The 27,023-nt window shown below is 45.2% G+C and overlaps 1 protein-coding gene across 7 annotated transcripts in view; it reads right to left on the minus strand.

Moving 5' to 3' along the window:
* The window catches only part of RAF1 (Raf-1 proto-oncogene, serine/threonine kinase), a 75,853-nt gene extending 69,486 nt beyond the window's left edge, over positions 1-6,367 (minus strand). For 2 of the 7 annotated variants that reach the window (XM_035106246.3, XM_035106241.3), the window contains exon 1: positions 5,943-6,068. The gene's annotated coding sequence lies outside the window, so the exon portion shown is untranslated. Of the gene's footprint in view, positions 1-5,942 lie in introns of all 7 variants that reach the window. The other 5 variants (XM_088663241.1, XM_088663236.1, XM_088663230.1 and 2 more) reach the window with 5 other exon arrangements.
* Positions 6,368-27,023: the final 20,656 nt, after the last annotated feature.

Genomic DNA, 27,023 nt, shown 5'->3' on the forward strand with positions numbered 1-27,023 from the left:
GCCTTTCCATTATTGGTCCCTGAAGGTGCTACCTGCTCTACAGGGGAAACAGTATCTTCAGGATAGGAAGGAAATGGATTTAGATTGGTGAAAGGGAACAGAGGACAATACCCAATATTCCACCCACCCCCAACTATTTGTGATGTGCAGAAGACCACATCACAGAGCTCTCACCCTCTCTTCTAGTTTGACCCTTGCCCTTTCTTGACCCAACTCTGACCCAGTTGAATCAGCACACTAAACCATTGGTAGATTAACAGAAGACAGACAAATGTAAACATGTTTGTATGCAACACATAACCTGGACCTGAGAAAGCAGAGGAAAGTGAGTGGAATAAGCAAAGGCCTTATTCACATGGCACATTAAACCACAGGTAAAAACATGGTTTCGTGTGAACATACAGCCTGCTTCTGCATGCTGCTGAAAAGTTCTCACTCTGCTCCCTCCCCTGCTTCTGCCCAAGAAACAAGCATGGCTTGACTTGATTTCCAAACCTAGGCATGTGGTTTGTTTCTCTCCCCCAAAAGACCTTGAGCAATAACCAAGGTTTGTTCTTAGCTTATTACTCAAGGTTTGTTTAGAGAGAAATAAACCACAAGCACAGGTTTGGTTGTCAACATGACAAGTCAGACTCTGGCTTGCTCCCTGGTAGTGCAGCAGCAGTAAAAGCTGGGGGGGGGGGAGCACCGGGAGAACTTTTCAGGAACATGCATCAGAATGTTACACATTCACACCAAACCATTGCTTGTTTTTAACTATACAGTAGTTTAATGTGCCATGCAAACAAGGCCTCTCCTTACTGCATTCCCTTTCCTCCTCTTTCTCCGGCCCAAATTATACGTTTCGTGAAAACATGTTTACATTTGCTACAAGGTGCTACAAGACTCTTTTTGTTGTTTTTGCTGCAACACTAACACAGTTGTCCTTCTGGAAATTGAGACACATTTAGGAGTGGTTTAGCCCTTACTGGGTCTGTACAAAAAAAATAAGAAAAGGATTTTGTTGAATAACTGAACATATAGCTGTGTACCCAATGGTGGGGAATTGAGAGATAGTTCCCTTGACAATCACCATCAAGGATGCTTTGTTCAGATCCAGCAACTGACTTCATGAATCTTTTCAAAAGCAGAAGTTTATGCTACTACATGCTCCCTGCTCCTAGTGCTAGAATGCAGTCACCTATTTATTTATAATCATGATTGCACTACCCTTACACCCACAGAGCAATGAGCAATTAACAAGGTACAATTGAAGGGAACATGAAATCAGCAATATGGGGCAGGGTGAGGTGGGATGGTGCAAAAACTGGGGCTGTGGTAGGGTTGCCAGTTGTGCAACTGCCATTGTGACTTGATCTACTACAGACATTAAAGGTAAAGAAACCATTAGGTCCAGTCGCGGATGACTCTGGGGTTGCGGCGCTCATCTCGCTTTATTGGCCGAGGGAGCCGGCGTACAGCTTCCAGGTCATGTGGCCAGCATGACTAAGCCGCTTCTGGCAAACCAGAGCAGTGCACGGGAATGCCGTTTACCTTCCAGCCAGAGCAGTACCTATTTATCTACTTGCACTTTGACGTGCTTTCGAACTGCTAGGTGGGCAGGAGCTGGGACCGAGCAACGGGAGCTCACTCCATCACGGGGATTCGAACTGTCGACCTTCTGATCGGCAAGCCCTAGGCTCTGTGGTTTAACCCACAGTGCCGCCTGCGTCCCTTACTACAGACATTAGCAGATGATATAACACTTCTCCTCTTGACTGTGTGAAGTAGGAGGCTGTTGAGAATGCTGGTATATTTGATTTGAGGGGGGTACTTATTTAACTTACAGTACTTGCAAAAGTCTATACCTGTGCCTCAAAAGTTTACGAAGTGCAAAGAGTCTTGCCTTAAGAATAAGGCTGAGAACTTGAACGATGGTGGGATACCTTCCAATTCTAAAATTAGATATGCTAATGATTGCACCTAATTTGCACAGTAAGTGATGGGCAGAGTTTTTAAATTTCATTTAAGCATAATCCTGTGGTTGTTTACATGTAAGTAGGTCCCACGGAGCTCAAGGAGGCCAGCACCCAGGTTCAGTGGCTATAGGATTGTATGCAGCCTTAAACCTTTAAAACAGGGTCACTGACTTCTTTTTGTACCTTCTCGTATGGTTTTAACAACAGCCTAAGACAGAGGCTGTGCACACATTACTAGCTTACAATGCAGCTTGGTTGTTTTTTATTTAAAATTTTGATTGAAGCTGGTTTGGGGAAAATGCATGAAAACACAGTATTTCATAAGAAACAACAGGACATATAAAAGACAGATATAGATTGTGGTCAAGTCATGTATATACTGCTTCACAAGCCAGTGGTGGGGCACACAGGAGTGCATAAACAGCCACAGACATTCAACTAGTGAAGCTTTTCCCATCACTTTGTCTTCATGCCAGACCACACACATTTGGTATGCAAGCAAAATTGTGTCTCACTCTTTTAGCGATTTTTAAAACTTATTTGTAATGTTGGTTTGTGCCTTGTTATACTGTTGGGCAGTGTTGCTGTTGTTTTTAAAGTGTTTATTGCAAGCTACCTGGACAATACATAATGTTAAAAACCTGGAATATAGGTTAGCCATAATGTTTTGTTTCCACTGCAGTACTAATTAACTGCACAAAGGAGACAATCTGCCACGTAAGGAGGAGACAAGACAGTGAGACAGACCTGCACGTACCACAGCTCAGAAAAACCACACTCACATTCCATAAAACCTGTAGTGGCTGCAAATACCTTGCCACTACAAGTACAGTACTCTAGATCCACCTCTAAACGTACCATTCCTCTTAAATGTACCAACTTTGTAGCTGTTTTTTTCCAATGCAACTTGGATTTATTATGCTGACTCAAGCGAGAAAAGGCTAAACTGTGTTTTGCTTTCCCCAGATGCAGTAGCAACTAAACATCTGCTGCCTCAGTCAAATCTTTAAAAAATGTTTCTTTCATTTCAAAACCAAAGCTCTGCGCAGAACACGTTTACAGCTCTCACTGCCCCTCCTGTTTCTTCTCCTGGAATTTGCAACAGAGCCAAACTTCCCAGAATGCTGTTCAGCTGGTTTCAGTGCGACTGATCATAATGACCTGATCCAATTATGCTGCATTTCTTTCCTTTTTGAATACCTTAACTAACCTGTAATTTTTCCTCTCACATGTCCAAAGCTAGATGAAGTGGCCGATACACCCAAAGAATTCCTAACCTACCACTGTGGACTAGATTGGGGAGTTGACATCACCTAAAATGACTACCGGAGGGCTGTAACTAGGCTTCAGATTTAGGTTAAACAAGGCTATTCAGGTCATAAGAGAATACAGACATATAAGGTTGCCTGCCCATTAATGTACTGACACTGTAAATCAGTATTTCTCTAACCACTTAAGCTCCTGGAATGGCTGCAAGAAAAGATCTCATCAATTTTAAAATGTAGCTGTAGAGGCTTAAGAGGTACTTGATGGATTTTAATGCAGTACTTCAATAATGACTTATTGGGCTCAATGAACAGTAAACATAAGATGAGAAATTACATACCGGGCAACTTAATGTAATTTAGTTTCCATGCAGAGCCTGAGCCTGAGTTATCTCCTCCACCAAGACTGGGGAACTTTTTTTTTTTGCTCAGTGGGCTATATCCGTATCTGTTCCCACCCCTGAGGGCCAACTTTGACAATCCACCTGTCAGTCACCTCACATCATTTTGACATCAGATGAAGGCTTGAAGTCACCTCTCACCAGCCCATGTGCAGCAAATCCAGTTTTATCTCTATGGTGTCAGGTGGGCATGGTTTGAGGAAAACTGCCTCACAAGCCTAAGTGGGACGTGTGCTGGGCCAGACTGGGCTCATCAGCCTGCTGATGTCAGTGGACATTCAGTGAATATGGTTAGGATTATAGTCCAAGTACAGGATAGTCAACTTGGGGCACTCTAGACGCTGCTGGACTCCAGCTCCCATCAGCCCGAATCACTGGTTATGCTGGCTGGGGCTGATGGAAGTTGGAGTCTGACAACATCTGGAGGTCAACATGCTGGGTAGGCCTGCGCTAGGGTGTGATTCACATCCCTTGGCACCTACCTAGATGAACAGTTAATTTACTGACAACTAACCTTCACTGAAATTAATTTTCGTTTATCATCTTGAGACCATCAAAACAAAGATCCATGTAGTCCAGCATTGCATTTTCAACAGAATCCTACTTTACCTTTGCTTTTTGCTTTTTCTATTACCTTTCAACAGAATCCAGCAGGTGCTTTTGACAAATCCCTTGCATCTGGATCTTAGATATAAACTATCTCTGAAAGTGGAGGTTTCATTTAACTATCATGCATAATACCCATTGATACATTTCTATTTCATAAATTAGGGAAATCCTCTAAAGCAAGGTTGGGGAACATTTTCCAGCCTGAGGACAACTTTAATATCTGGGCAACTTTCCAAGGGCCAGTAGTGGGTGGGAACAAGGGCAAAAGTGGGAGAGGCAATTAATGCAATTTTTACCTTTGTGAAGTGGGTCTTAATTTAGGCTACCAAAGACTGTACATGTGCCTGGCTCCAGTATAAACAGTGGAATGAATTGCTTATAATATGAGAGGTGCCCAGGGTGTTTCATACTAGCACAGACCTACTTACATTGCTATGCTAGCAATGCAATCAAGGTAAGAAATTAATCTAACTCCACCACCCTGTTAACATGCCTGTGTCAATCCCATGCACAAGATATATGCACTCAGGTGAAAAATCGATACCCTCGCTCCCATGCTACACAAACCATAATGATGGAGAAATAACCTGGAGTACTGATTTCAGGATTACGATTTCCAGCCAATATAAAGCAACAACAATAACGATCGTGATGGTTTATCGAGGAGGAGCCTTCTGCAATGAGAACTGAACATGTAAAGGCTGCTTTACATGGAGGTCCATACTAAATGTAATGGTGGCAGATCCATGTGTTATCCACACACACGTTATTGCCACCTATGGCTTATCTATCACTCTGCAGAAAGGCTCCCCCAAAGAGATTTCAGTTCTGATGCTAGACTAGTTGGGAGAAAATCACTCTGAGGACAGATGGCTGCGAAGATTCCAGAGTATTCACCAGACTTTTTAATCTCCATTATGAACTGCCTGCATTATGGGGAGAGCCATAGCTTAGTGGTAGAGCACACACTTTGCATAGAAAAGGTCTCTGCTGATGAAAAGAATGAGCTCTGCACATGGTCAGACAAACTTCATAAATGCCAGGGCTAATCACATAAGTTCAAATTCAATTCTGTTGATAAAAGACAATTGGTTTGCATCAAGTGATCTCAAGTGACACTGGTGACCTATAATGTTTGACATAGTAAGTTGTAAGAACAAAGCTATAAAAAGCTGAAGAAAGCTTTCCCTTCCTTCTTCATGTACATTCCTGCAAATGTAAATGTTATGCTCTAATTATTAGCGATGCATGAAATGTAAAAGCCAATCTAATTATCATGCATGAAAAAGATTCCTCCTCCAGAGGAACAACTCAGCAGTTGAGCCTCTCAGAAGAAGTTGATTGAAGCCCTGGTTAGGGGAGCAGGACGGTGAGAAAAGAAATGGCTCAAATAAATAACGCACCCAAATCCTGGTAGTTATGATAGCATAAGGATCACACTGGGTGAAAATGTGCATTCCACCAAAATTAAATATACTGATTTCCCTCCACCCCCAAAGAGACTAAAACCTAATACATTGCACAATGGTCACATAATGTGTTGCACAAACATTGCTACATAGTTTTCAGACTTGTTTAATTCAGAGCTAATTATCCACAGCAATAACCCCTGACATGTAGTGTTTCTAGACAAAATTTACATTTTGCTTTTCACAACCCCAGAAAAGAAAACCCAAAACTATACAAATCACTGCTCTACTGAGACTTACCAACAGCAGTCTTGAGAGCCTATTTTCTCTTGATGGAGAACTAATAGGAACAGGTTCTTAAGACGGCATCTCACTTGCTTTGAAATCTAACAAACTAGCTCAAGAGAATAGGCAGATTTGAAAACAAGGTGCAGCTGATGTTGACTCTAAGCAGGAGGATGGGAGGAAGGGCCCAAAACTGACAGCTCAATTTGCCTTTCCCAGCTCCCCATGCAGATTAGTTGGAGAAGCTCAGGCAGATCACATGGCTGGTACAAACTAAAAAGGCAGTAAAGCCACAGCCTCAATTTAAATACCATCCAAGGTATTCAGATTTTCTCTCTGGAGCTGCTGCATGTCTTTCACAATCCCTCCTGCAATTCTTTCCTCCCTACTCGCCCCCCTCAATTTTAAAAGCTGGCTTTCTTGGAATTTGTGCTTTTCCCACTCTTTTATTTTTAGATTGTCAATGTAATACAGTGGCTTGCAGAGGCTGCATGACACCAGCAAATGTAACTGGATCCCAAGTCCCCGAGTGCCAGGAATTGTGGCCTTGACAGCATGCTGCTGCTGAGGGCACCAACGTGAAGGCACTGGGAAAAACAAAAGCATTGACAACCTCCATTTTACATCTAGGCCTAGAGAGAAAGAGATCAGGATCAGTAGAAGAGGAAATAGCTCTAGACTTTAGGATTTGCTGGTGGAAGAGAGAAAAGAGAGTTCCAGCAGGAGAGCAATCCATGTATGCTGAGTATTGGAACTTGCACACATTTTGATTTGTTGCTATACTTTTAATGTGGTTATTTTTCTTTACTTCTCTTTTAAATCTTGGAATTTTCATATGGTATTTCATTGATTTTATGTAAACCACCTTGGAATGTATACACCTTAAAAGGCAAGCTAGAAATGGGTTTATTTTACCAGACCAGCAGGAATGAAGTTGCAGATAAAGGACGCTGCAAGTCTCTTAATCATAGCATCTTTAGAAGATGGGGGTGACACAGAGGCTGTGAGGTTGCTGGAGCTTCACATCCATCAACTGCCTGAAAGGACAATGAAGGAAAACAGTTTGGAGGATATATAGCAGGGTGGGGAGTCTTTTTTTTAACCCCAAGGGTCACATTCCCTTCTGGACAACCTTCCAAGGCCACATGCAAATTTTATAATTGGAAATTTTACCTTGGTTCAGTAGGCTAGCTTCTAGACATACTCACAGGCCCCTTTCTGTTCTCCATCCAAGCAAGCAAAAGGCATGCTCAGAGTTCAAGGGCACTTTCCAGCTAGTCAAAAACATCCAGAGTGCAAAGCAGGGGCAAGGATGGGTGTGGCCTGGAAAGAGTGTGTGTGGCATACAGTTTTGAGGGCCGGACAGGCCTGGAAGAGGGCTGCATTTGGCCCCCGGAACCTGAGGTTCCTCATCCCTGGCAAGGCTGTTAAAAGCAATTCAAGGTTGCTTTTTCATCATCACTAGTTCAGGGCAGCAGTGATCAGATGAACAGAGAGATACCAGGATGTAGGACTTGCAGCAGACCAGAGCAAGTCTGGGTGCATCTGTGTGGCATGCTGAGGTCAATTATGCAGATATAAGGCTACGTTGCTACCCAATCTGGCACAGAAAGAACTCCAAAATCAAACCAGAATACCTCGAAAAGCATTTTAACATTCATCTGGTAGCAGAACAAAATAGGTGCATATACATTTTCATAAGGATGGTGCCAGCTAGTAATTCATCTTAGACATAGTTCTCCTGGATAGTTATAGTGGGCAGTAGCTCACTGTTGTAGTCTCTCCTACGGTACCTGAGGTAGGAGTTGCAAACAAAGCTGGAGGTGTGTCTTTCCACCTTATCAATGACCATGAACAAAATAAGTCTGCCAGGTAGTGCCAAATTTAGGGGCAAGGTCAAATTCTGTTCACCCAGCAACACTCATCAGTAGCCCATGGTAGAAAGAGTTCCACCAAATCTTAAAGCACCACTGACAGGAAAGGCTGTGGTCTTTGATTTCCTATGGATTCTGTGATCTTTGGGTTCCTCTGGGCCTACTCCATCATTTCCTTTTCTTATGGTGACCTATGCTCTTGGCAAACAGGTCATCTGAACTACTCACCATAAGCAAAACCAGGCATTTTGCTCACCACCACAAACCTTCCAGATGTGAACAGGCACAGCACACCAGTGGGTGACCCAGCCTTGTGTATTCTGCTTGTGGTGAGTGATTCAGATGACCACAAGCAGAAGAAAAGAAGAAGCAGATGGTGAGAATTGGCCCTAATTCTTTGGGAGTTAAGCAAACCCTTCTTTAGATGTTTTGGCTGACATTATCTCTTTTCCGCCAAATGCAATCCCATTTAGAAGCCAAAGAGGAAAAACAGAAAGGCTGCTTGAGCTTCTGCTGTTATATGTCATCCCGAGCCAGGGACCTATGCACATAGCTCCCTCATCCAGAATACATTCTCAATAATTTCAACGAATGCAGCCATGCAGAGGGATTGGTCCACATGGATTTCTGGATCAAAATGATAAAGGCTGTATACACACAGAAGAGAGAATCAGGATGACTGTAACAGATTGGAGAACTGGGTCCAAACCAAAATGAATTTCAAATAGGACAGATGGTTCTACGCTTGGGCAAGGAAGAACCAGCTGCACAAATATAAGAGGGGGAAATGCATGGCTTCCCAGTAGTACATGTGAAAAGGATCTAGAGATCTTAGTAGTGTGATGTAGCAGCAAAAAAAGCTAATGCTACTCTAGGCTGCAGCAACAGAATATAGTGTCCAGATCAAGGGAAGTAATAGTACAGCTCTATTCTGCCTTAGTCAGACCACACGTGGAATACTGTGCCCAGTTATGGGCACTACAATTTAAGAAGGATGCTGACATGCTAGAAAGGGCAATTCAAGATGATCAAGAGTCTGGAAACCAAGCCTTATGAGAAACAGATGAGGGAGTCGGGATTGTTTAGCCTCAAAAAGAGGAGACTGAGAGGAGCCAGGGCTGGCTCTAGGTAGACCACCGGTGGCGCAGGGCACCACGGCGCCGGCCCGCCAGGAGGGCGCCGCGAGCTGCGCCCGCCCGCTGGCCGGCCGGTCCGCCGGTTTGACAACTGCGCTGTGCTTGCCCACCCGCCACGGCGCCGCGCTGCGCCCACCCACCGCACTGGGAAACGGGGCGGGGGGGGCGTCGGAGGGATCCGTCACACCACGGCGCCAGGAGCGCTTAAGACGGCCCTGAGAGGAGCTATGATAGCCATGTTCTAATATCTAAAGGGCTTTCACATGGAGGAAAGAACAAGCTTGTTTTCTCCTGCTCTGGAGGCTAGGGCCCGAACCAAGGCATACAAGTTACAAGAAAGGAGATTCCAACTAAACATCTGGAATAATTTTCTGACAGTAAGAGCTGTTTGACAGTGGGACAGAGGTTGGATGGCCACCTGTCATGTATGCTTTAGCTGAGATTCCTACATTACAGGGGGTTGGACCAGATGACCCTTGGGATCCCTTCCAACTATAATGCTATGATTCTATGATCAATGGAGACCATGCACTTGTTTTTTTCTATGTAGTCCATACACAATCTAAATCTATTGCATATTTTTTGCACTTCTTGAGAAACTGGTTTCATTCTGAAAATAAAAGCTCATTGCATATTGATTCTGCGATACCCTTAGTTGTGATTCCTGTATTGCAAGGGGCTGGATTAGATGACCCTTGGTGTCCCTTCCAACTCGATGATTCTATGTGTGTGTTCATCTGAAAACAGATGTAGGTGGTCCCAGCAATGGGGGGCAGGGAGGTGTCCACACCTGCCCAATGACATTGTGGGTGGCCATAGACCAAGACTACAATCACCACTTCCTTCTTAATTCACTTGTGACATGTGCCAGGAGGCAAAAGGCATGGATAACCTCATCAAGGGGAAGGTTTTCAAATGTGTTATCAAGTAACTACACTCACCCTTGTGGATGAATCTAGATTGAAAGCAGCATGCTGAGGACAAGCACAAATGATTCCAGACTGAGGAAAACTACATTTTTGGATACAAATGAGTTAGTGTGTACGCAGCCAAAATATGACTTCTAAAATGAACGATTCATTACACCTCTGCTCATAAATATCACAGTGTGGTAAAACGATGAGTGAAGCGGACACCCACAAAGCCTGTAAACACTGGATATGTAAATATTTATAATTATAGTGAATCTTGCTCACTGGTGTAAACACCAGCTCTACTGCTGTACGGCAAAGTACAAGTGTGTTTTCTTTAAGGCCCCCATTTCTATGGGCTGTGTTATCTCTTCCAATAAACAGTGCCTTGCAACTAATCTCTGTGAAAGATTGTTTCCCACACTGTCAACTCTCTTACATTTGTAAACAGATGCAAAGTTTTTCCCATAATGACTGTGCTCCTCTGTGGGCAGTGTTAAAAGTAAGAAATTGGAATTATATGTTTTTAGGTAAAAGTGAAATCATTATTAGGATGACAGGAGTGTCGGCTGGATAGCCTCAGTGAAAAACACATAGGAAATGTGACCCAGGCTATACCTTTGATTAGTCTGACTGTGTTGGTAGAAGAGGACAGGGCAGGGCGAGCTTTCACGTTGGAGAGATCTCTCCTATTTTAAAAGCTGTCATCCGAGATGCTTTATCCCTTCTCCATTTAACGGCTAGACTCGCAGGCTCCGATCTAGATATAGTTTCACATAAATGCAGTCTGAAACAGTGGTTAAGAATGCATATTCTTATTTATTTATAATATTTGTATTCTGCCTTTTCAGGTTCAAGACAGTTTACATAAAAACATAGTAACATTTAGAGCTATCTTTAAAACAATAAGCAATTAGAACATTAGAACAAAATAATCCAGCTCAGTAACTGAAACATAGTAATGCAGAAAGCCCCCACTACCAGTCTACAAAAGCGCTTTTAAAAGGTCATAAAGGGCACCTGCACTATACATTGAAACAAGTATCATACCACTTTAAACAGACGTAGCTTGCCTCTAAGAACCCTGAGAACTTATTGTTCAGGGTCAGACAGCCTTTTCCAGAAACCAGAGCCTCATGAGGTATATTAGGAGCAAGAATTGTTAGGTAAGCCTAAATCAGAATGGCTCTCAAGCCACAGCCAACAGGCCTGTTGCATTTTTTCTTGCAGTGTAGTCCAATCCAATGCATGCTTACACAGAAGTCCGTTCCACAGAGCTTAGTCATGCAGGGGTCAGCAAACTTTTTCAGCAGGGGGCCAGTCCACCGTCCCTCAGACCTTGGGGGGGGGAGACTGGTTTTTTTGGGGGGGGGGGAATGAATGAATTTCTATGCCCCACAAATAACCCAGAGATGCATTTTAAATAAAAGCACACATTCTACTCACGTAAAAACACTAGGCAGGCCCCACAAATAACCCAGAGATGCACCTCTCTCTCTCTCTCTCTCTCTCTCTCTCTCTCTCTCTCTATATATATATATATATATATATATATGTTCCCACTGCGTGAGATGAGACAACCTTTCACCGTAACCGCTGAACCAAACTGCATCAAATTAGGACAAAGCAAATTAGGACAAAGCAAATTAGGACTTTGCCCATCAGTGAGGGATATTGCATAATTTCCCCCCAAAAAAGCACACCTTTCATACCTAAAATAATGATTAAACACAAAAAAGTGGCACCCAAATTAGACATCACCAGCAGAAGCTCTGAAGACTCCAGCAGCATCCAATAGAAAGGCAGATCGCGAACTGTCCCCAGCAAAAGCTCTGAAGGGTGGCACCAAATAACGACGTCATCAACTGAGCAACTGAAACCACCAAGGCAGCCATTACCAGACAACACACAGAGTCAGGCCGGGGCCAAGGAATGGTGATACAGGGCGGAGGCCTTGGCTTGCATTTAAATACTAGCCCAAGCCAAGGCCGACAGACTAGACCTCGGCTCTACTTTAAAGCCTACAGACTGGCCTCACCTCTACTTTACAGCCTACAGACTAGGCCTCGACTCTACTTCACAGACTAGGCCTCAGCTCTACTTTACAGCCTACAGACTAGGCCTCGGCTCCACTTTACAGACTAGACCTCAACTCTACAGCCTACAAACTAGGCCTCTACTCTACTTTAAATACTATCCCGAGTGGAGCCCTGGGTGGGAGGGTGGGGGTAGGAGGGGCCCGAATAGGTCATGGGCTGATGTAGGGTGGGGGGAGCCATAGGGTGGGGGAGGGGGAACGGGATGCCTCATGGGTCGCTACAGGATGGGAGTAAACACAGGGATGAGACACAACAACGGGGGGGGGGACACATAGTCCAGGGGGAATTGACACATGCTCCCCCTTTCCTGGGAAACAAGGACCCTGAGTCAGGCCCAGCAAACAATCATAAGAAAACAAAAATAATAAAAACAACAAATCCAAGGACAAAGTTCATACATCAGGAAAAGCATATTACATCAAAACACTAACCAAAAACAAGTTATGCAACCATTACCATTCAAAACACAAATGACATCAATACTCCCCCAAAAAATAAAAAACCCACAGCAACGCGTGGCTGGGTCAGCTAGTTTTAAATAAAAGGACACATTCTACTCATGTAAAAACACACTGATTCCCAGACCATCCGTGGGCCAGATTTAGAAGGCGATTGCACCGGATCCGGTCCCCGGGCCTTAGTTTGCCTACCCAGGGCAAAGAGCTTTCAGCACTGACAATGCACTAGCTAACTGCTTAGTATGGTCATCTGATTCCAAATGTGGACATCCTTTGGCAGACTATAAGCAGCAAGTAAGGCAGAGTTGCAGATGAGTGTCAAAGAGTAGGGAGACTCAGGGCATCTGCTTTTTCCCAACCCTAGGGGTGCCAAAAGAACAAGCACAGAAGCCGCTTCCCTCACATTCCTGGTATTGGGACAATTATATGCAATCCTGCTTTTAGCTGTGCCTGCAAAAGTTTTGGGGCACGCACACTGCTTTGTTTCCGTCATAACTTTCTGCTACAATTCTGTAACTTTTTATACCACAAATGTTTCAGTTTATTTTTGATCCTGCTTTTGTTGGCCGAAAGGGCTAGAGTGCCCCTCCAGAAAGAAATACTTAATGCAGTTACTGTAAGCGTTGCAGAAAAATAAAGCAGAATGTGTGGACAGCGGTATAAATTCACAACTAAGGCATCATTATTGCTTCAATGACATGTTACAGAATACACACATACCTGAACAACAAAAGCGTGTCGGGGCCTCAAGCGTTTTTGCATGTCATGATTAGATCTGCTGTTGGTCCCCATCAGAAACAAAGCCTAATTAAACCTATCCATGTAGGGCAGATCTACATCGGACATCTAAATCACTCCATGACTTCCCCCAAAGAATCCTGGGAACTGTAGTTTATCCCCAGATCTACAATTCCTAGCACCCTTAGCAAACTATAGTTCCCAAGACTCTTTGGGGGAAGTCATGTGTGTGGAATGTACTTGAAACATATGGCGTGGTTGCTTGCATTTTATTTTATTTTACTTTGATTTTGGTTTTATTTGATTCTGTGAACTGCCCTGAGACCTGCGGGTAAAGGGCGGTATATAAATCCAATACTGTAAATAAATAAAAATAAATAAACCCATCTCTGTCTCACTCTAGGTCGGGTCCGGAACCAAGAGGACGTCTTCCTGCCGCGCGCTCCCTTAAATACAAAGCTAATCCGCCGGGGAACGTCCTGATTGGGTGAGCCAAGGGAGCGTCGCGGCAGTGAAGGAACCAATGGGCTGGGGGGAATGCTAGCCATTCCCCCCGCACGAGAAGGACTCGTGGGCCCACAACATCTCCTCCCCCCGAAGAGGGAAGAGATTTTATAATAACAGGTTCCCTCGCTAATCAAACCCAACAGATGAGTCAAAAAGGTACTTATTAAATGTTTTGACAGAATTTATTTCTATATTATTGCTTCTATATCACTTTTTATGCCAATAGTGGTCCCAAATAATTTTCCAGCCCAATTAAACAATACCAATACTACAATACATTTTTTTAAAAATGTGCTTTTTAAGAATTACCGGTAAGCACACTTTTAAAAACAGCTTAAATAAAACAGCAGCTGACAACAACACTAAGAACAGAGCTAATTTAACCAGCACCTCCAGTGACCTGGGAGAAGAAGAATGTCTTAATTTGGTGAAGGAAGGCCGTCAAGGATGGGGTCATCATTGCCTCCAGGGGAAAGGAGTTGCACAGTCTGAGTGCAATTACCAAGAATTTAGTAGACATTATTGTTCCTGAAGTACATAAGTACTGTACGGCCTAAGTTGTTTAACATTCGATAGGTCAAAACAAAGACCATGAGTCATGCTCAGAAAACCAGTGCAAATGCTGGAGCATTGCTAGTATGGCGTGTTCTTGGTAGCCCATCCTCATCAGGAGGCAGGTTGCTCCATTCTGTCCTCAGTAAAGCTTCTGAGCAACTTCTGTCCATTACACTTGTCTGTTTTGAGGTTATAAAAGCATGAATCATTTTGCCAGGTCTGAAATGTCAAAAGAGGCCACAACCTTCTTGCCAGATGAAGTTGATGAAAGATACTTCTAGACACCTATGTATCATCACTAAAATATGGGTCTGTTTACAGGTAGGTAGCCGTGTTGGTCTGAGTCGAAGCAAAATAAAAAAATTCCTTCAGTAGCACCTTAAAGACCAACTAAGTTTATATTTTGGTATGAGCTTTCGTGTGCATGCACACTTCTTCAGATACTCCTGTGTTACTCCTGAAAGTGGATTTACTAGCTGTTTCCCATTGGCTCAGCTACTCTGATGTCATAAAGGGCCTTGCAAGCCTGGAGCCACGCAGTTGCTCACATAGGGTTGATGTGGGAAAACTCAGGTCCATGAGCAATTTATGTAAAATTAGAATTATTGCTGGCACAACATTAGTTGTGTTATTCTGAGCCTTTTGAGGAATACCAAAATAGCACTTTTTGCCTAAGATCAGATGGTTTCTCCTCAGGAAATCTATCATCACAAGCACCGTTGATAATCTGGCGGAATATTTACTGCAGCTTTGTCACTTGCTGACAGGTTTTTGTTTAAATGCCATAGGTACACTTTGTACTTCCTTATATGAAATTACACAACTGAAAGAAAATTAACAGCATCTGCTAAACAATTCCAACTGGTTTGGTGATCAGCAAGAGGATGATACTGTACTGTATATGCAAAGAGCTATTTACTACAATAATACCAGGGGTCTACAGCTATGTGCCATGCAGCATTCCAATCTATTGACATTCATCTCTTTCATGATCTTTTCCTGACACTCTCCTTAATCAAAGCACTTTCCTTGTTATCCTCCACCTTCTTGGCACAGTGCAAATTGTCTTCATCCTTCTGCCTCATTGCACAAAGCTAGCATGAGGTAGTTTGCTCATTTCAAACAAGGGACGAGTAGGGTTGGCAGTGACGTAGCCAGGGTGTGTGATGGGGGTGGTCCACCCTGGGTGTCACCCTGGAGGGGTGACACTCAGCATGCGCCCCCCCGCAACTCCCAAGCCAAGCGGCGCCGCTCCAGCGCCATGCAGGGATGGTGCCGAGGTCCTGTGCTTGTGGCTGCCACCGTGACTGGAGGGTCCTGGCGCCGTCCCCACACTGCGCTGGAGCGGTTTGCCGGCGCCACCGCTGCACAGTGCACAGCACCACATGTGTTGTGTGTGGTGATGTCGCACATGCATGCTGCGTGGCAACGCCCCGTCCCCGGGTGCCGCTCTGGGTGCTGGAGCGGCTTCCTCTGCCCCTGGGGGTTGGAGTACATCCAGGCACAAAACAAAATGTAAGTGGCAGCCCTGCGAACTCAGTGGAACTTATTTCTCAGTGGCCATGTTCTAGGACTGAGCTGTAAGGACAATATCACAATTTTGTTAAGGGCACAATAAAAGAAGATGTAGTGACTAGGCAAAGAGTAGGAATATAGTGCAGGGATGATATGCTCCTTCCCTCAATGTGGACAGTATCCCTTGTGCATGGCTTGTGAATCTTTGTGTCACCAATATGGACAGATAACCCATGGATATTTTATCTGCATGGATGCCATGCAACTTTCAATGTGTTGAGATGCTCTAAATCAGGTGGGGGGGGGCTGTGATCCTCCACATGTTAGAATCTAAATCCCACTATCATTGGCCATTAGCATTGCTGGCTGGGGCTGATGGAGTCCCACAACATCTGGGGAGCCCTGCTTCAAGTGAAAATGAAACAAGTCTGCCTACTTTGTTCTTTCTGGGTTTATTGAAAATGAGTTAGCAGGAGAAATTGAATCTAATCTGATTTACAGATCATGGTACTAAGGGATAAGTGGATGTTTCACCTTCTAAGTCCAAGTTTAGATTACACCATGAGAATGGTGTAACTGTCTTCCTGAGCTAGAACTAAAGCACTTCAGCATTGCTGTGTGCCTATCAATAGTAGGGCTATTAAAGAAGACAGTACGTGACTTACAGAGTAAGTATTAAAGGAACTGTACGTGACTTACAGAGTAAGTATTAAACTGGCATTATATGCAATATATGCATAAAACCAATAATTTAATGCAATATATGCATAAAACCAATAATTTAATGCAATATATTCATAAAACCAATAATTCTAATGGGAGCATGCTTTCTTTATTTTCAGCCGATTAATCTGTACAATTATTAAAGTTGTATAAGTATTAAGAGAAACAGCAATACATGTGTTTTAAAACCAGGAAGAGATTTCCACCGCCCCCTCTTTATGTGTATTTAATATACGTAAAGGAAAACAGACCTACTCAGTCAGAGTCACACGCACACCTCAGAGTCCTTGTCGTATGACCTTTCTTGTGGCAGCAGTTGGGACTCCTGCCTAGCCAGAACTCTCCAGCTCAGCAAGGCAATATTAGGAAGAGAGTGGAGGTCCCCCTGTCCGGGTCTGGGTTGAGAATGTATGCCAGCTGGGCACAGGGCAGAGAGCAAATGTGGCAAGCCAGAGGTGGTACTGGATTTCTCTGCCATGGCGTGAGTTGAGATGCATGCATGTCACTGCCAGGAAGAGACAAGAGGACTCTCTTGTCTTAACATGAGTTGAGACACATGCACAATAGCACCCCTAGGAATATTCGGGGTGGGGGGCTATCTCAACATGCCAGTGTTGACATTTGGGAGAGGCTGGGGTGTGGGACCTGAGCCTTAGCAAGAATTATGATGAACAAGCACTAGCAATGAGAAGGCCAAGGGGGCAGGGAGCTGTCTAGGGGTGCTTTTGTCAACAAGCTCTAGGCTCTCGCTGTCAACTTGAGATGAAGTGCACATGCAACAGCACCAAGAAGAAATGTGGGGGAGGGAGAAATATATGTCCTGTTGCACAATAGGATGTATGTGCAATGCTAATAGTAACACTGCATCAAGTGTAGCCCAGCTGTGCTTACTTCCTGTCAGAATTCTTTACACTCTGGATATCAGAAATACAAGTAGAGTAGGAAAATCTGTCACTAGAGATCCACAAGTTATGCATCTCTCAACCAGATCTAATAAGGAGGCGGACCCTCATGATTTTTTACCTCCATGTTGGTGCAAAGCATTGAATCGGTTCGGCGGCAGCATTTTAACAACACAAAGGTATTTAACTGATGAATCAGTTGGATTAATTGACTAACTGTTGTTGCCCTATTTAATTTTAGATGATTAAGAAAGGGGGAAGGCAGCATGGATAGCCCAATGGCAGGGGGAGTCTGCCCTGATAATTTCCTAGGACTACTCTTTAGGGCCACATCCATACCATACATTTTATACCACTTAAACCAGGGGTAGGCAACCTAAGGCCCGTGGGCCGGATGCAACCCAATTGCCTTCTCAATCCAGCCTGCGGACGGTTCAGGAATCAGCATGTTTTTACATGAGTAGAATGTGTGCTTTTATTTAAAATGCATCTCTGGGTTATTTGTGGGGCAAAGGAATTTGTTCATCCCCAGGCCTGTCCTAGCCATAGAGGCTAGTGGCGCGGAGAACCACGGTGCTGGGCGCTGGAGGGCGCTGGAAGTGAGCGCAGGGTTCCGGCGATCTGACCAGGACTGTGCTCCACGAGCTGAGAGGCTGCGCCACGTCTCTCTCCTTCTCCAAGGACTCTGTGCTGCGCCTCCTTCTCGTTTCCCCAGCGCTGGGTTCCGCTCAGTCGAACTTCGCCACTAGCGCGCGCACAGCGCCCAAGCAGCTCTTGCTGGTCCTGCGGTGCGCGCGCTGGTGGCGAAGCTTGGCACTCCCGCGCCCTTGGAGAGGCTCTGGAGGGGGGCGCTGGAGGGACCTTAGCGCCAGGGCGCTGGATGGGCTTAAGACGGCCCTGTTCATCCCCCCCAAATATAGTCTGGCCCACCACATGGTCTGAGAGACAGTGGACCGGCCCATGGCTGAAAGGTTGCTGACCCCTGACTTAAACAGTCACGACTTCCCCAGATTTCTGGGAAATGTATCAATCCAAAAAGGTGCTAAAAGCTCCAATAAATGTCAAATGTTTACCAATACTTTCCCCCTCTGCAAGAAAAAAGGCAGCTTAGTTTATCTGATGTGCATCTATGGTTTAGTTAAAGATGGGTGTTTTTTTGGATTTGCTGACTCCAGATAAATTGTACATTTTAAATTACCGTGTTTCCCCCTTTTTAATACGTAGTCATAAAGTAAGCCAGGGCAGCAATTTTAAACATTTGTAAAATGTAAGACATACCCCGAAAATAAGACGTACCCCCATGCCTGCCAGCTCGGGGCCTGGAACTGGCTGCTGCTGCAGCAGCAAGCGTGCGGAGCGCCCAAGCCAGCGGCTGGGCCTCTGCCGAGCCTGGCCGAGGAGCCTTACATCCCAATGCCCGGAACCGGCGGCTGCTGCAGCGCCGAGCACGCGGCATCGCCGAGCACTCGGAACGCGCGGCAGTGCTGAGCGGAGCCCCCGAACCAGCGGCCGGGCCTCTGCTGAGCCTGGCCGAGGAGCCTTACATCCCGCCGCCCGGAACCGGCGGCTGCAGCAGCGCCAAGCACGCAGCATCGACGAGCACTCGGAGCGCGCAGCAGCGCCGAGCGGAGCCCCTGAAACAGCGGCTGGGCCTCTGCTGAGCCTGGCCGAGGAGCCTTACATTCCGCCGCCCGGAACCGGCGGCTGCTGCAGCGACAAGCACGCGGCATCGCCGAGCACTCGGAGCGCGCAGCAGCGCCGAGCGGAGCCCCTGAAACAGCGGCCGGGCCTCTGCTGAGCCTGGCCGAGGAGCCTTACATCCCGCCGCCCGGAACCGGCGGCTGCAGCAGCGCCGAGCGGAGCCCCTGAAACAGTGGCCGGGCCTCTGCTGAGCCTGGCCGAGGAGCCTTACGGTACATCCTGCCGCCCGGAACCGGCGGCTGCTGCAGCGCCGAGCACGCGGCATCGCCCAGCACTCGGAGCGCGCAGCAGCGCCGAGCGGAGCCCCTGAAACAGCGGCCGGGCCTCTGCTGAGCCCGGCCGAGGAGCCTTCCACCCCGCCGCCTGGAAGCGGCGGCGGCTGCAGCGCCAAGCACGCAGCATCGCCGAGCGCTCGTAGCACGCGGCAGTGCTGAGCGGAGCCCTTGAACCAGCGGCCGGGCCTCTGCCGAGCCTGGCCGAGGAGCCTTCCTCCCTGCCGCCCAGAACCGCCGCTGCTGCAGCGCCAAACACGCAGCATCGCTGAGCGCGCAGCAGCGCCAGGCGGAGCGCCCTGCCATCCCGCCACCCTGAACCAGCTGCTGGAGCGCACCGAGTGCTCAGCAGCTCGGAGCACCCAGAAGCGCCCTTGCCCCTTTCTTCTTCTCTCTCTTTTTTCCCCCATACGCCCATCCTGTCAACAGCATATCCTCTGCTTTACTGGTAGGTGATAGAGATAAATGAGAGAAAAGCTACATCAGCAGAAAATAGACAGATTTCTGTCTGACCTTTATTTCCTAGGAAAGTCTTCCCACTGCAAAAGTAGACTGCAGCGTTAACTCAAATCTCATGCACATTCAAAGAACTTGCTTTCCCTCAAAGAATTCTGGGCATTATACAGAAGTTTGCTCCTCAAAAATTTACAGTTCCCAGCCAACCCTTAACAAACTATATTTTTGCATACATTGTATTGTTCTAATACATACAACAGCCTTGTCAGGTAGGACAGAGCCCAGCAGCGCCGTGTGCAGTGCCCAGCAGCACCCTGAGCCAGCGGCCTGACCCGGCCAAGGAGACCGTAAGGTAATAAAAACCATAATAAAAAAATAAGACATCCCACCAAAAATAAGCCACCCTGTGTTTTTTTGAGGAAAAAAAGTTATAAGACGGTGTCTTAAAAAAGGGGAAACACGGTAGTTTAGATAGGGAAACTACAATTCTGAGTTGTTAGCACCAAGCTGATAGAAGACCTTGAGCAATGACACCAAACTTACATAATTTATGTTCCCCACTACTTCCTGGTTCCCTCAGTTGCATCCATCAACACATCACTTTTCAACTTTTGCTATTCCTCCCCCCAGTGTGCTACATGATACCTCTTCTTCTGTTTGGAAGTGTAATATCTGGGATCCACATCCTTCCAATTCCAATTCCAATTCAATTCCTGTCCAAGGTGTTGATTTTTTTTTTGCACTATATTGCCATTCATTTGGTACATAAGGTCCCCCCAGCAGTGATCAATAATTTCAAAATAAGCACATGAAAAGTTTGCATTGAACTTTGAATTGTTAGCTGAATGAGTCCGTCAGTGAAAACAACTTTTTTAAAGCTGTTCTGTAGATTGCCTGGCTAATTGTTTTGCTTCCTCGTCACTGCTTAGCTTGCCCATGAGATCCTGATTATACCATACATTCATATGTGGGCTAGACAAGGAGCTAATGCAGTGTGTTGTTTGAAGGCTAAAAAGAGCACCCAGATTGTGAATGCTTTTGCTCAACTCCAAAGATTTTAGGTTTCATTCTCTCATTATATAAAGCTTAGAAGCATGTGGCTCTCAGATAATGATAGCAACATAGCAACACCCTAGAACGTTATGGTGAAGGGGTGGGGGAAATAAATACATAAATAGTAATGCTGATTTTGTTCATGGAGAATAATAATAATAAAAAAGAAAATCAGCTCAGGGCCTAATTTTGCCAAGGCCATGATAGCAAGCAACTGATAAGCAGTATGATCCCTGCATTATCAACCCACTCCTGCCTTCATAAAATATACTCATGTGACATCTTCAATCAGGATTAATTACACTAATTATAAGGCAATAAATGTGAACTTGTTATATTTGCTGTGGGTGACTCAAACTATCATTCCTCAAGGCACTAAAGCATTATATTTGCTATGAGGTAAATTATTTTCCTCGGTATTTGACCCTGTAGTATTTTGACTCTGAGAAAACACACATTTCCCTTCACATTCACTGCGAAGGGAAGTACAGTGCTGATTATGGTTGCAGAAGTGGTTATTCTCTGAAGAGTGCGGGCTTCCCTTCTCTGGCACCGCAATACAGCACGCATTTCCTTTGATTATTATTGTAAGCAGTGAATAGAGCCCTACTCCGTTGCAGCCCTTGGCCTCTCCAGGTAGGGCGAAGAGAGAAAGGCCCCTGGCTGAAACCCTGCAGTCACTGCCGATCAACACGGACAATACTGAGCTAGATGGACCAATGTTTGGCCTCGGTGTGCTGGGCAGCTTCCTACATTCTTAACATTACCCACCCGCTTCTCTGCAGGCATTGTCAGCCCAAGCACAACCGTAACACAAAAAAGCTGGCCTTTTCGGTCATCAGGAAAGTCCCTAGCAGCAGCGTTTTTCTTTTTTTACCTAAAGGGCACTTGGGAAATCCCTCATTTAAATTTCAATCGTTTGCCAGGTTTCTCATTCCATTATCCATTGTTCAGCGCAGTCTCAATTTATCTGACATGGCATTCCAGGGAGGTTAAGTGGATGTCAGTTTTCTTTAAGGGCACAGTCAGGTATTTTAAAAGACAGGGAATTAACTGAGTCAGTGGAGAAAGCTGCATGAGGTGATTTGATGGCCCCTTTCCAGAACAAATATAAATGATTCATTGACGTTACCTCAATATTTTTGGCTATTTTAAGAAGGAATCTAGGTTCTTGATGGCAGGTCTCTCTCCCTCTCTCTCTCTTATGTAACTCAGTATCTGCATACAAAGTAAAACAAGCCAAGCTAGTTTGCATACTCTGCTGCTCTTTTGGCCTGCCTGTAACAGGGCCAAGCGGGCACTGCTGACTCAGTACTGGTGCAGCAGCAGCAGCACTTAAGCTACAATTTACATTTGGTCCCATTTCATATGAACCTCTCTCTTTCTTTCTGGCATCCTGAATCTTTGTATTTCTCAAACTAGGCAGGCACTGCAGAAAGAGGACTGAAGATCTCTTGGCTTGCAGCAGATTCAAATCTGTCTGTGGGGAAAATAAAATGTGTCCACCATTTCCTTTTAACACTGCAGCACTGGAGAGGTTTGAAATGTACCGTACCTTTCTTTCCTAATAGCAATTAACAATAAAGGACTGAGCTGTGCCTGCAAGGAAATGCATTCTACACCCAACCTATCTCTCTCATCTCTGATGTCTGGCAAAGGAGTAGCTCATCACCTCAGGGAAAGCCTTCAAAATGTGGGTTGGGTGAAGAAAGTAATTTAAACTAGTTACAGTCGTGTCCCCCCTTTTGAAGTGGTACAGTCCGTACCATGCTCCTGAGTGAATGAGCTGCTTTCCATTTTGGATGGAGTAAGAAGCTAGATAGTATGCAGAGTAGTCTATAGATTTAGCAGCAAAACAGGTTGGGGTCTCTAATCTTGCCTCATTGGCTCCCAGTACGTTTCCGAGCACAATTCAAAGTGTTGGTGCTGATCTTTAAAGCCATAAACAGCCTCTGCCCAGTATACCTGAAGGAGCGTCTCCACCCCCATCATTCTGCCCGGACACTGAGGCACTGGCGTAGCTTCATGCTCTGTTACCGGGGGAGGAGAGCAGGCGGGGGTGGGGCTGGCGTGCGTTTTGGAGGCGGGGCAGGGTGCCCGCAGGGGGCGTGCGCTTGGGGGGCGGGGCGCCCAGCGCGGGCGGAGGGGTAGCCACCATGGCCACCTTGGGATCGCACGCTGCCCGGGGCTATGCACTGAGCTCCAGCGCCGAGGGCCTTCTGGCAGTTCCCTCACTGCGAGAAGCAAAGCTACAGGGAACCAGGCAGAGGGTCTTCTTGGTAGTGGCACCCGCCCTGTGGAACGCCCTCCCATCAGATGTCAAAGAGATAAACAACTACCTGACATTTAGAAGACATCTGAAGGCAGCCCTGTTTAGGGAAGTTTTTAATGTGTGACATTTTAATGTATTTTTAATCTTTGTTGGAAGCCGCCCAGAGTGGTTGGGGAAATCCTGACAGGTGGGCGGGGTACAAATAATAAATTATTATTATTATTATTACTCAGCCTCAGCTCAGCAAGCTAATTGTCTAGATATGAAATTAGGGGAAATGCTGCAGATAGAACATACTATATGAAGATCAGTAATTACTGTCTGGAGTTTTCCTGATGTTAAGGTTATGTTACTTTGGCTATATATAATACTCAATGTTACTTCAGTTTTTCATAGGCATTCACTATATCACTTTGTATGTGTTAAATAAAGCAGTAGCCTTGGGAAATAAGAATTGGTGCTGGGCACAAATGTGGCCTTTTCTTACAATGCCTGCCAGGAAAAACAGTGGAATGTAAACTTATTAATTTCAATATGTGCATCTTCTGTTCAAACCTGTTTATGATATATTATAATGTACTTCTTACTTTCCCAAAAATAAAAAAATTAACCTAGTTGGCCACAAGCTAAATTTCCTTCTCCAGAGAGTTTATGATGTATATTTTGATAGAGGAAAAGGTGGAATGGGCAATTTCAAGACAGAGGGCAGATTTACATTCTTCTTTCTGCAGTAAATCATAGCTACACTGGGCACACACCTGACAAAATCAAGCCTTAGTGAAGTCCCTAATGGGATCATGCAAAGACCTGAATCATGTGACTCTCCCGCCAATCCTGGGAATTGTAGTTTGTTAAGGGCGCTGGGTCTGTGAGAGATAAGCTACAGTGCGCAGGATTCTTTGGCGGAAGCCATGTGCTTTAAACATTTGGTTCAGATGTGGCTGGATTTCTGGAAGCACATTTGCCCCACTTACTTCACAGCTTGCAGAAGGATTCTGGGCACAATTCAAGATGAAAATTCAAAAGATTGGTCACAATAAATATTTTGTATTTATCCATTTGTCTGGAAAGATAGGGTGTCAATTTATTTTTTTTCTGCTTTCTCTTAATTTCTTTGCACTGTCTTCTCTTATAAATCAAACCTTAGAGATGTCGCAAAAACTTAACACTAGCAAAAAGATTTAAGGTCTACTACAACAGTGGTCTTCAACCCCCGGGCCACGGACCGGTAGCGGTCCGTGGATCAATTGGTACCGGGCCGTCTAAGGATCATTAAATACAATTAAATTAAAATTATTAAATCAAAACAATCTAAATAAAATATAAACAATAAACGCCCCCCCCCCTCAGCGGGCCACAGTAAAATTATCAAACGTTGACTGGTCCGCGGTGATAAAAAGGTTGGGGAGCACTGTACTACAACATGTTGCTGGCTCCCTCTTGTGGCCAAAGCACACTCTCAGCTTTTAACGAAAAACTTGTCCAGAAGTTCATGACCTCTTCCTGGCGGGAGGAGAATTCTATGCCAGGAAAAATCCCTCAGGGCAGGCTGTTCTCCAGCACCTTTTACTTTGTGATATATATGGTTCAGCCACTGCAACACTTGTCTACAAGCAGTCTGCGAGGTAAAGGTAAAGGGTAAAGGGACCCCTGACCATTAGGTCCAGTCGTGACCGACTCTGGGGTTGTGGCGCTCATCTTGCGTTATTGGCTGAGGGAGCCGGCGTATAGCTTCCAGGTCATGTGGCCAGCATGACAAAGCCACTTCTGGCAAACCAGAGCAGCACACGGAAGCGTCGTTTACCTTCCCGCCGGAGCGGTACCTATTTATCTTCTTGCACTTTGACGTGCTTTCAAACTGCTAGGTTGGCAGGAGCTGGAACCAAGCAACGGGAGCTCACCCTGTCGCGGGGATTCGAACTGCCGGCCTTCTGATCAGCAAGCCCTAGGCTCTGTGGTTTAGATCATAGCGCCATCCGCACTGTTTAGGCTAAAAGATAAATGGCATTTGCAAAGCCACTTGGAGACATTAAGGGTAGAACGGGAATTTTAAAGGGGAGTCTCCCATGTTTATTCCCACTATTCCCTGTTCCACAGTGACTCTTAGAATAGCACTCCCTGAAGAAGAACACATGTCCAAACCAAAGATAGTCTTATGCTTGATTCATCCTTACAGGTCATGAATAAAAGATGTCACACATCCATTCACACTAATAGCATGAGGTCTCCAATGTGTGCATGAGTACTGACCCCTCATCCTTTACCAAAAGAAGAGAACTGCATTGATGTAAATGTTTTGGTTTCTATTTCTTACTGTCATGGTGGCCAAACAGATCAGGGGAACATTTATAGTATAGCCCTATGCCTGTCATCTCAGAAGCAAGTCCCACTGAATTCAATGGGTCTTACTCCCAGGCAAACAGACACAGGATTGAAACCTTAATTTTATATGTTTTATCCAATTTTTTCTCCCAGTACTAAAGTGGAAAGCGTCAAGACTGCCCATTATTAGTGGACATCTCAAGGGTGCTTTAGCAGATTGTATTAATTCTGAGGCCAATTTTACCCACATAAGCCCCATTCTAAGGTACTGAGCGAAGAGGAAATAAGCTTCTAAAACCAGTCAGTGATACTTCCCTGCGTTTTCCCGATGGCACTTATTTTTGCATAGCCCTCCATCAACAACAAGCCTTTCCTCAGTCAGTGTATCCAATATTCCTGCAATGCCACCTCAGAGATTGCTGGAAAGTAATTCCTTTCCCATTTTCTCACCCTTGCAGCTGGAACATTCTGACATTTTGGAAACATAAAACTGCCCCAATCAGGAGTGTATTTGGGTTTACACACTTCTTCCCTGGCCCTTCCCTTCAATTTTGGTGTGTCACACCTGCATCAAGGTGTCACTAGACTAGGCTTGCAAAGCTGCTTGCACCCATGCCTGCAAACAGGTTTGGTGCCAACTATGTTTAACAAAAATGCTGGTACACTTCAAACAGAACTGTAATTAGCTGCAAAACCAAAAAGGGGAGGATGCTATCCTGAGAGGAGAGTGGAGGAAAACCTCAAGCTTTGCACTGCAGGGTGTTCCTGATTACCTAACCATGGTTTGGAGATCAGGCAGCAGCATTTACATCTGCACCATGCCTAACCTGCCTCTTCACTTGGAATCTGGTGCAATGGCATTAGGCTTTCCCAGGAAAACTGTCCTACAATCCAAATTGTGATCAATAGGTAAGCTTCATTCATATATATATATATACATACACACACACACACACACACACACACACACACACACACACACACACAGTGGTCCCTTGACTTACAAATTACTCGACATCTGTAGGTTTCGACTTATGAACGGGACAAATGGCCACACGTTTACGAATTTTTCTACATCCGAACGGAAACAGTTGGCGGCTTTAAATGCGGTTTTTTCGACTTACGATTTTTTCCGAATTTTTTTTCCTATGGGAAACCGCGTTTCGACTTCCGAACTTTTTGACCTACGAATGTACATTCGGAACGGATTAAGTTCGTAAGTCGAGGGACCACTTTATATAATAATACAGTGAGTAAAAAAAAAAAGTAAAAAGTAAAGGTAGAACAGCAGAGAGAATGGTGAAATGTGTACAGTGGTACCTCGGGTTACAAACACTTTGGGTTACAGACTCCGCTAACCCGGAAGTAGTACCTTGGGTTAAGAACTTTACCACGAATTAAGTTCGTAAGCAGAGGTACCACTGTAATCTCTTCGATATGGATGCATAAAAGGTGGATATAGTAAACCCCTGCTCAGTTACAAAGCTCAGTGGGTGGCTCTGGCAAATATTCTCTCTCACTGGATCACTCCATGTGATTACTCCATGCACACCACTAAGGGCTTCTTGGAACAAGGATAGGATTCCAGTTTAATAAATATTA

The sequence above is a fragment of the Zootoca vivipara genome, chromosome 2 (assembly GCF_965207765.1).
Source record: "Zootoca vivipara chromosome 2, rZooViv2.hap1.1, whole genome shotgun sequence".
Lineage (NCBI taxonomy): Eukaryota > Metazoa > Chordata > Lepidosauria > Squamata > Lacertidae > Zootoca > Zootoca vivipara.